This window comes from Delphinus delphis, chromosome 11 (genome assembly GCF_949987515.2).
Source record: "Delphinus delphis chromosome 11, mDelDel1.2, whole genome shotgun sequence".
Lineage (NCBI taxonomy): Eukaryota > Metazoa > Chordata > Mammalia > Artiodactyla > Delphinidae > Delphinus > Delphinus delphis.
This window is the reverse complement of record NC_082693.1, coordinates 60,800,457-60,810,518: the sequence shown is the minus strand read 5'-3', so window position 1 is coordinate 60,810,518 and position 10,062 is coordinate 60,800,457.

The window sequence follows — 10,062 nt, the reverse complement described above, 5'->3', positions numbered from 1 at the left end:
GCATATGCCCAGTAGTGGGATTGCTGGGTCATATGGTAGTTTTATTTTTAGTTTTTTAAGGAACCTCCATACTGTTCTCCATAGTGGCTGTAACAACTTACATGCCCACCAACAATGCAAGAGGGTTCCCTTTTCTCCACACCCTCTCCAGCATTTACTGTTTGTAGGTTTTGTGATGGTGGCCATTCTGACTGGTGTGAGGTGATAGCTCATTGTAGTTTTGATTTGCATTCCTCTAATAATTAGTGATGGTGAGCATTTTTTCATGTGTTTGCATTGGCCATCTGTATGTCTTCTTTGGAGAAATGTCTATTTAGGTCTTCAGCCCATTTTTTTGATTGGGTTGTTTGTTTTTTTGTTCTGTTCTTTTTTTTTTCATATGGGTTGTTTGTTTTTTTGATGTTGAGCTGCATGAGTTGCTTGTATATTTTAGAGATTAATCCTTTGTCATTTGCTTCATTTGCAAATATTGTCTCCCATTCTGAGGGTTGTCTTTTAATCTTGTTTGTGGTTTCCTTTGCTGTGCAAAAGCTTTTAAGTTTAATTAGGTCCCATTTGTTTTTGTTTTTGTTTGTTTTTATTCTCATTAATCTAGGAGGTGGGTCAAAAAAGATCTTGCTGTGATTTATGTCAAAGAGTGTTCTGCCCATGTTTTCCTCTAAGAGTTTTATAGTGCCTGGCCTTACACTTAGGTCTTTAATCCATTTTGAGTTTATTTTTGTGTATGGTATTAGGGAGTGTTCTAATTTCATTCTTTTACATGGAGCTGTCCATTTTTCCCAGCACCACTTATTGAAGAGGCTGTCTTTGCTCCATTGTATATTCTGGCCTCCTTTGTCATAGATTAGGTGACCATAGGTACATGGGTTTGTCTCTGGGCTTTCTATCCTGTTCCATTGATCTATATTTCTGTTTTTGTGCCAGTACCATACTGTCTTGACTACTGTAGCCCTGAAGTATAGCACAGATGCAAAAATCCTCAACAAAATACTAGCAAACCGAGTCTAACACCCCATTAAAAGGATTATACACCATGGTAAAGTGGGATTTATCCCAGTGATGCAAGGATTCTTCAATATATGTAAACCAATCAGTGTGATACACCATACTAACAAATTGAAGAATGAAAACCATATGATCATCTCAATAGATGCAGAAAAAGTTTCCAACAAAATTCAATACCCATTTAGAATAAAAACTCTCCAGAAAGTGGGCATACAGGAAACCTACTTCAACATAGTAAATGCCATATATGACAAACCCACAGCAAACATTATTCTCAATAGTAAAAAACTGAAAGCATTTCCTCTAAAATCAGGAACAAGACAAGGGTGCCCACTATCACCACTATTATTCAACATAGTTTTGGAAGTCCTAGCCATGGCAATCAGAGAAGAAAAAGAAATAAAAGGAATCCAAATTGGAAAAGAAGAAGTAAAGCTGTCACTGTTTGCAGATGACATGACACTATACATAGAAAATCCTAAAGATGCCACCAGAAAGCTACTAGAGAAGAATTTAGTAAAGTCACAGGATACAAAATTAATACACAGAAGTCTCTTGCATTCCTATACACTAACAACGAAAGATCAGAAAAAAAATTAAGGAAACAATCCTATTTACCATTGCAACAAAAAGAATAAAATACCTAGGAATAAACCTACCTAAGGAGGCAAAAGACCTGTATGCAGAAAACTTTAAGATACTGATGAAAGACACCAAAGATGACACAAACAGATGGTGAGATATACCATGTTCCTGGATTGGAAGAATCAATATTGTGAAAATGACTATATTACCCATAGCAATCTACAGATTCAATGCAATCCCTATCAAATTACCAATGGCATTTTTCACAGAACTAGAACAAAAAATTTTACAATTTGTATGGAAACACAAAAGACCTCAAATAGCCAAAGCAATCTTGAGGAAAAAAAAAAAACAAAAAACGAAATGGAGCTGGAGGAATCAGGGTCCCTGCCTTCAGACTATACTATAGGGCTACAGTAATCAGGACAACACCTGACATTCTAAAATCAAAATATATAAAGTTTGCACAGGATCTTGATTTATATATATATATATATATATATAGAGAGAGAGAGAGAGAGAGAGAGAGAGAGAGGGAGAGAGAGAGAGGGGGAGAGAGAGAAAGAGACAGAGACAGAGAGAGACAGAAAGAGAGAGATATTTTAAGAAATTGGTTCATGCAATTGTGAAGACTCAGAGAAGAGTTGCAGTTCAAGTCCAAAAACAGTCTGCTGTCAGAAGTCCTTCTCACTTGGAGAAGGTCAGTCTTTGTTCTATTAAGGCCCTCAACTGATTGGATAAGGCCCACCCACATTATGGAGGGCAATCTGCTTTCCTCAAAGTCCACCAATTTAAATGTTAATCTCATCCAAAAACACCTTCACAGAAACATCCAGAATTAAGTTTGACTAAATATCTGGGCACGGTGGCCCAGCCAAGCTGACATATAATATTAAGCATCACAGTCGTCCTATTTGTTTATATCTATAGGAATAGATCTATACAGTCAAATAACCCAAACCTTCTCCAGATGGAACAGCAATGCCTGACACAAAGAGAGCATTCAGTAAATGTATGCTGATTTGAAACTGAATTTCAGTGAATCAAATTAAATATCCCTAGCGATGGCTAGGTTCTGCCAGGCTTCCAGTGTGATGTTGGGAGATCATATAGGATAGATGTTAGGCACAAGCTCTGGAGTCAGATTATCCAGGTTCACATAATGGTGCCTCTGCTTACTTTCTGTGTAATTTTGGATGAATTAGTTAACTTTGCTGAGTCTCCATTTCCTCATCTATACAAAGGGAATAGGAATAATAGCTATTAATGGTATACATTGCTAGTGTTAATCAACATTCAGTTCTCTTTCCCTTCTGGGTACTCAGTGGATTGACTGTTTCTCAGCAACCCTGCAACTGGATGGGGCCATGTAACTCAATCTGGCCAATGAAATATTGTGGAATTCAAATGTATCAATTTCAGAATGAGGGCATGAAAGGCCCATATGAAATTCCCCAGTCTTTCTTCCCTGACTGGGGTAACCACAGAAGAAGACTCATGTTAAGATGGTGACACCACAAGGTTGAAAGAGCCTGGGTTATTGTATCACCATGTGGAGGACAGTTGTCTGCAGCCAGAGCCAACTTTTTGTAACAAGAACTAAATCTGCATTCAGTTAAACCACTGACTTTTTTGTTTCAACTGCATTGTAACCTAGACTATTCTATTCTGTCTCACAGACGTGTTTTGATGATTCAATCAGATATTGTATGGGAATTGCTTGATTGATAAGTAATTAGCACTCAAATGTTATCATTATTATATTGAATGAAGAATCATATTGGCTTTGAATATAAAACACTGCTCTTTTGTTGATCATTGTAACAATTCAAAACTCGAACAAATCCGAGTACCTGGGAACTTTTATTTAAAGTATTCCAACTCTTTAAACTTTTACTTAGAACAATGCCTAATACACAATAGGCATTCATGAATAAAGAACAAGTTCCTATTTCAGTGAACCTCTAATAAATGCTATCATTCTTTTCTGGGATCTTTTATTCCCTTATTGTCAGGCTGCTAAAATTTCATTTTACATTTCTTTTATGAGACCATAGTTCTTATTAAACAACCATTTTTGGATAGAGTTGTCCTATCAATAATGGGAATTAGGCAGTGATAGCTGCTTACATGTCTTAACTCTCTTCTGAATTCAGAACCAATTCACAGGGATCCAGACAGAGAAAACAAAACAAAGCAAAACAAAACACCTTCTTACTGATAAAGCTGCTTGGACAATATGACTTCAACATACAGCCACAACAAGGATTTTCAATACTCCTTCCCAAGTCCAAATGGGAGATGACATACCAAAAGAAAATTTAGGTTTGCAGGACAGATAAACTAAGGCAGAGTCACTGTTTTACACTCAGTGAGGTCAACAGTAGGAAGAAGGAGAATTAGGCCTCACGCCTGCTCTAGAAGGTAAGCCTGGGCCCTGATTCATGTGAGTTTAGTTTATTACACAGAATGAGGAACAGATCAGAACATAATCTGTTGTGGGTAGGTAGATTTGAAAAATATGGCCAGAAAGGGAGTGGATCTTATTTTCATCTCCCCAAATCACCAATTAAATAAAACACTCTTTTTACTTATAGAAGGTGGCAGAAATAAAAATGGAAGTTACTCTTCACTAAAGTTCTAAAAGAAGCATGTTACTATTTTAAGAGCCAGGTAAGGGAGCACCTAAACATATAAAACAAATATTAACAAATCTAAAGGGAGAAATAGAAAGCAATACAATAATAGTAGTGGACTTTAACAGCCTACTTTCATCAATGAATAGATGATCCAGACAGAAAATCAATAAAGAGACACTGGCCTTACATGACATGTTATATTAGATTGAGCTAATAGACATATATAGAACATTCCACCCAAAGGCAACAGAATGCCATTCACCTAAAGCACACCTGGAACATTCTCCAGGACAGATTACATGCCAGACCACAAATAATAAATTTAAGAAGACTGAAATCATATCAAACATCTTTTCTAATCACAATGGTATGAAACTAGAAATCAATTACAGGTAGAAAACTGGAAATTTCACAAATATATGGGGATTAAACAACATGCTACTGAACAACCAATGGGTCAAAGAAGAAATCAAAAGAGAAATTAAAATATATCTTGAGAAAAATGGAAGTAGAAATAGAACATACTGAAACTTATGGAATGTAGGAAAAGCAGTTCTAAGAGGGAAGTTCATAGCAACAAATGTCTACATTAAGAAACAAGAAAGATCTCATATATATATAATTTTTGGTTGCACTGCATGTGGAATCTTAGTTCCCTGACCAGGGATCGAACCTGCACCCCTTGCATTGGAAGCACGCAGTCTTAACCACTAGATTGCCAGGGAAGTCCTGAAAGATCTCAAATAAATAACCTAACTTTACACCTCAAGGAACTGGAAAAAGAAAAACAAACTAAGCCCAAGATTAGTAGAAGGAAGGAAATAACAAAGATCAGAGTCGAAATAAATGATATAGAGACTAAAAAGACAATAGAAAAGATCAATGAAACTAAGAGGTGTTTTTTTTAATGGAGATATAATTTACATATAACATTATATTAGTTTCAGGTGTACAACATAATGATTCGACATTTGGATATATTGCAAAATAACCACAATAACATCCATCACCACACACAGTTTCAATTTTTTTCTTGTGATGAGAACTTTTAAGATCTACTCTCTTAGCAACTTCCAAATATATAATAAAGTATGGTTAACTACAGTCACCATGCTGTACATTACATTCCCAGGACTTATTTATTTTATAACTAGAAGTTTGTACCTTTTGACCACCACCACACATTTTGCCCATCCCCACCCCCTGCATCTGGCAACTACCAATCTGCTCTATTTATGAGTTTGAGGGTTTTTTGTTTGTTGTTTTTAATTTAATTTTATTTTTTAAATTTTTATTTATTTTTGGCTTCATTGGGTCTTCGTTGCTGTGTGTGGGCTTTCTCTAGTTGCAGCAAGAGGGGGCTTCTCTTGTTGCAGGGAATGGGCTCTAGGTGTGTGGGCTTCAGTAGTTGTGGCACACGGGCTTAGTTGCTCCACGGCATGTGGGATCTTCCCAGACCAGGGCTCAAATCCGTGTCCCCTGCATTGGCAGGTGGATTCTTAACCACTACGCCACCAGGGAAGTCCCTGTTTTTGTTTCTTAGATTCTACATGTGAGATCATATGGTATTTATCTTTCTCCACCTGACTTATTTCACTTAGCATAATGTCCTCAAGATCTATCCATGTTGCTGCAAATGTCAGAATTTCCTTCTTTTTTATGGCTGAATAATACATATATATTACATTTTCTTGATCTATTCATCTATCAGTGGGCACTTAGGTTGCTTCCATGTCTTAGCTATTGTAAATAATGCTGCAATAAACAAGTAAGTGCAGATATCACTTGAGTTTGTTTTTCATTTCTTTCAGATAAATACCCAGAAGTGAAACTGCTGGATAACATGGTAGCTCTATTTTTAATTTTTTGAGGACCCTCCATACTGTTTTCCATAGTAGCTGCATCAATTTACATTCCCACTAAAGGTGCACAAAGGTTCCCTTTTCTCCACATCCATGCCAACACTTGTTATTTCTTGTTTTTTTGATAATAGTCATTCTAACAGGTGTGAGGTGATATCTTATTATGGTTTTGACTTGTAGTTCCCTGACGATTACTGATGTTGAGCATCTTTTCATGTACATGTTGGCTATCAGTATGTCTTCTTTTTAAAAATGTCTATTCAGCTCCTCTCTCCAATCTTCTCCATTTCTGAAGCCAGAACCTGAACGTTATTATTGATCTTCCCTTCTTCTTCAACCCCTACATCAAGCTAACATCAAAATTAAGCCTTTCTCCAATGAAAAAGAAGAGAGCTTAGTAAGGAATTTGGGAGCAATTAAAGAAAGATAAACAGAGCAGAGAAAGACAAAGTTGCAAAGGAGACTCAGGAAGAGTCAGAAAGACAGGATGAAAACTAAGAGAATATGATAACATAAAAACTAAAGAAGAGAATTTCTGTCCAAAGACAAACAAGAGACAAAGAAGTTGTGAATTAGCCATGACTGCTAAGGTGAAAAGGCTGTGTGGATCTGCTGCTAATGTAGCCCCCCCGAGCCATAGGTAAGATGCATGGGCCAAGGAAATCAGCAGGCAAAGAGAGGCTTTGAAGAAGTTACCAGCTAGTCTGGTGCCCTGGCAACCTCCCAAGCTGGAATGTACAGACTCGTGTTAATATGTGGGCTAAGTAGGAAATAGCGATTTTTTTAAAAAAATAAGCTTTTGTTATTATAAAAGCATTACATGCAACATAGAAAGTTGGAACTATAAATAAGCAAAATAGGAAAATAAAAACAACCATATTCCCTGTATAGAGTTTACCACTGTTAACAGTTTATTGTATACATTTATTTACCCCTATATATGCATACATATATATAAATATGCATTTTTTAAACAAAGTGGTATCATACTTGATGTGCAGTTTTGTAAATTAGTTATCTTTTTAAAATTAACAATCTCTACCTTTACCTTTCCAAGTCAATACATTTTCATCTTATCTAAAACTCAAATTCAGATTTCCTCATTAGTCTCCAAAATATCTTTACTTTGAGAATAATAATTAAAAGTAAAGAATTATTATTTATTTTTCATTTCCTGTAGGAACTGTATTTCAGGGTAACCAAAGTGTTCCAAGTAATAAAGGAAAGCTCTAGTTTACTAAAGAATGTTAGAATATAGTAGGAATGATGAAATTAGAATTAATTTTGCAATTCTTATTGAAATTATTGGCTCATGTAAGGGTTTTTAATGGGTGTTAAAGGATGAGCTTCATGTTTGAAGGGGAAGTGGACATCTCTATACTATCAAAGTAATGTCATACAAATTACTTCCTAGTCACAAGTTTATAAAGTAGAGATAAGACTGCCATATCATTAATTCAGTTATCAGTCTAAGCATCAATAATTGTCATCAAATAGCATGAAAGATGCTGTAGAAAAATATACTACATCACCTACAAGTATTTTAGCCCAAAATGTTTATCTTGAATTGATCAAGTCTTCACATTTAATATCTTTTAAAGAAAGAGTTCAAAAAGCCATTTTTACAACTATCAAAAATCATGTTCTCGTTTGCTAAGTGACTGGGAAGGCAGAAAAATAAGGAAATGTATGCATTGTGCTTAGAGATAAATTTTGTTTTACTATGATTCACTGTACTTAAGAAATAAGCTTGGCAAGAGGTGACTGCCTTAGAGAGTTGACTCCATGTATGGTAAGTAGAGGTCTGGTTGGAAGTCTTACTTGAATGGAAAACGCAGCTCTGAAATTGAGTCAACCTCCTGGTTGCTAACAAAGTGGCTTTCATTCTTACATTATATGTGAGATCCTGATATTTGAATTGGGGATCGTCCAGATTCTTAAATAAAACTGCTCGCATGGCCTGAGGTTATGCTCGTCTATGTATTTTTTGTAATTCTCAGAATTAGGACAGTTGATGGAAAAGGTTTGGTATCAACAGAAAGTTGGTAGTGTGTGTAGTCTGTGTATTATTTTCTTCCAACTGAGTAGAGTGAAAATACAGTTAGAAATATTATGTAGAATGCAGTATTTCCAAAAGGTAGTAATCATAACAGTTTATATTTCTTGAATTCTATAATTCCTATAACAATATGGTAAAATAGATTTTTCTTTTAAACTCCACATTAGAGATGAGGAAAAGAGCCTTGGTGAGGTCACACAGCTAATAAATGATATGGTTGGGATTAAAACCGAGATCTGTCTGACTTTATATAGAGTTGGAGCTCAATCCCTCTACACTACACTACTTCAGTGAGTCAAATTTGTATTAGTAAACTTTGTAATATTGATTGAAGTGATTTTTGAGATTTTTCTGGACCTAATAGTAATACTAACTCATAACAGTTTCTAAATTAAAACTACTCACCTAATGGGAACATTTATGCATGAAATGAAAGTATCAATACTTAGTTCTTATCAAATATTAGCACTAAAGAAATAAAACATTAACAGAATACTTTTGATTTTTTTTCAGATGTCAGTGCTATTCAAGGCAAAGCCTAAACTTTTACTTGACATTTTTTGCTACTTTTTATGAATTTGACAGTTGTGCATTTGGAATCCGTTCAAATTCTATTTGTAGTTAAATCATGTGAATGCCAAGATCAGTACATCTGCTTCTTAGCATCTCTAGAGTAATCTGTATTTGCAAAATGCCTTATATAAATTTAAACATGTTAACATGCTCAATCAGATTTATTTATCACAGGTTATATGATGTTAGGCTTTTCACAGTAGTTTAAAAAAGGTTTGGAGCAAATAATAGGTAGCATGGGTTGCTTTTGATTTGAATACTTTTACTCAAAATAATCATAGACATGATAAGGAGGAAATGATTATTATATTTGGTTAAGTGTAGAAAATAAGTAATAATTGTAGAGTACATTTCCATTAGCCTGACCTACAGGTAGAGAAAAGAAAGTAACATGTTTTGAAGGTCTTTTTTTTTTTTTTTTATTAAGCAGGGGCACAGTTATAGTTGAGAGTATGTGTCCCTAAGAAATGAGACATTTTAAAAAACATAATCACATATCATTATTATAATCAATAATTCCTTAATATCATGTAACACGCAGTCAGTATTAAAATTTCCCTGATATCCCACTAATTTTTTTTATAAAAGTTGTTTGTTTGAATCAGAATCTAAAAAAGGTCCATACATTGCATTTGGTTGATATGTCTGATGAATCTATTTTAATCCATAACAGTGCCCGTCTTTTATTTCTTGCCTTTATTTGTGAATAAAGGTCATTATCTTCTAGAATTTTCCCTGTTCTTAGTTTAGATTCTTGTATTTATATAGTGTACGACTTTTGTAATAAGGAAGGTGGGGAGAGTTAGAATGCAAATGATGTCAGGTCCAAGACTATTGGCTGACAGCAATAGGAAGTTAGGGGGAAGTAATCAACAATGAGGGACCACCGAGGTGAAGTCTTTGGCCATCTCTGGAAAGGAGTTAACATTCAAAGACAAAGTCTTAAATGGAGCTGTGCCAACTCCAGTCCATTTCCAGGAGGGGGTTACAGAGATTAGTGGTTAAAGGAAAGGACTGGGGGAGTGGGAGCCTGGTCGTAGCTGTACATGTAAGAATAGTAGGCAAAAGTAAAGCTCGCACAGGAATTGACTGAAAACAACTAGGGAAGAATATCAGCAAGACCCAGAACAGAGGGATAAACCCGACCTGAACGCACTAGGTGGATGTTATTGGAACACAGAGTAGGTGCCTTTTTTCTCCCCATTGTCACCTCTGGGTACCAATGTTCTAGGGGGGTGGAAGAGACACCCAATACCTAGGATATCTGGTAGCAGGCATCTAGATAAGTAGGACCTGTCCTTGTTGGGAGGGGTAGGTAGATGGCTGCTACCTGATAATG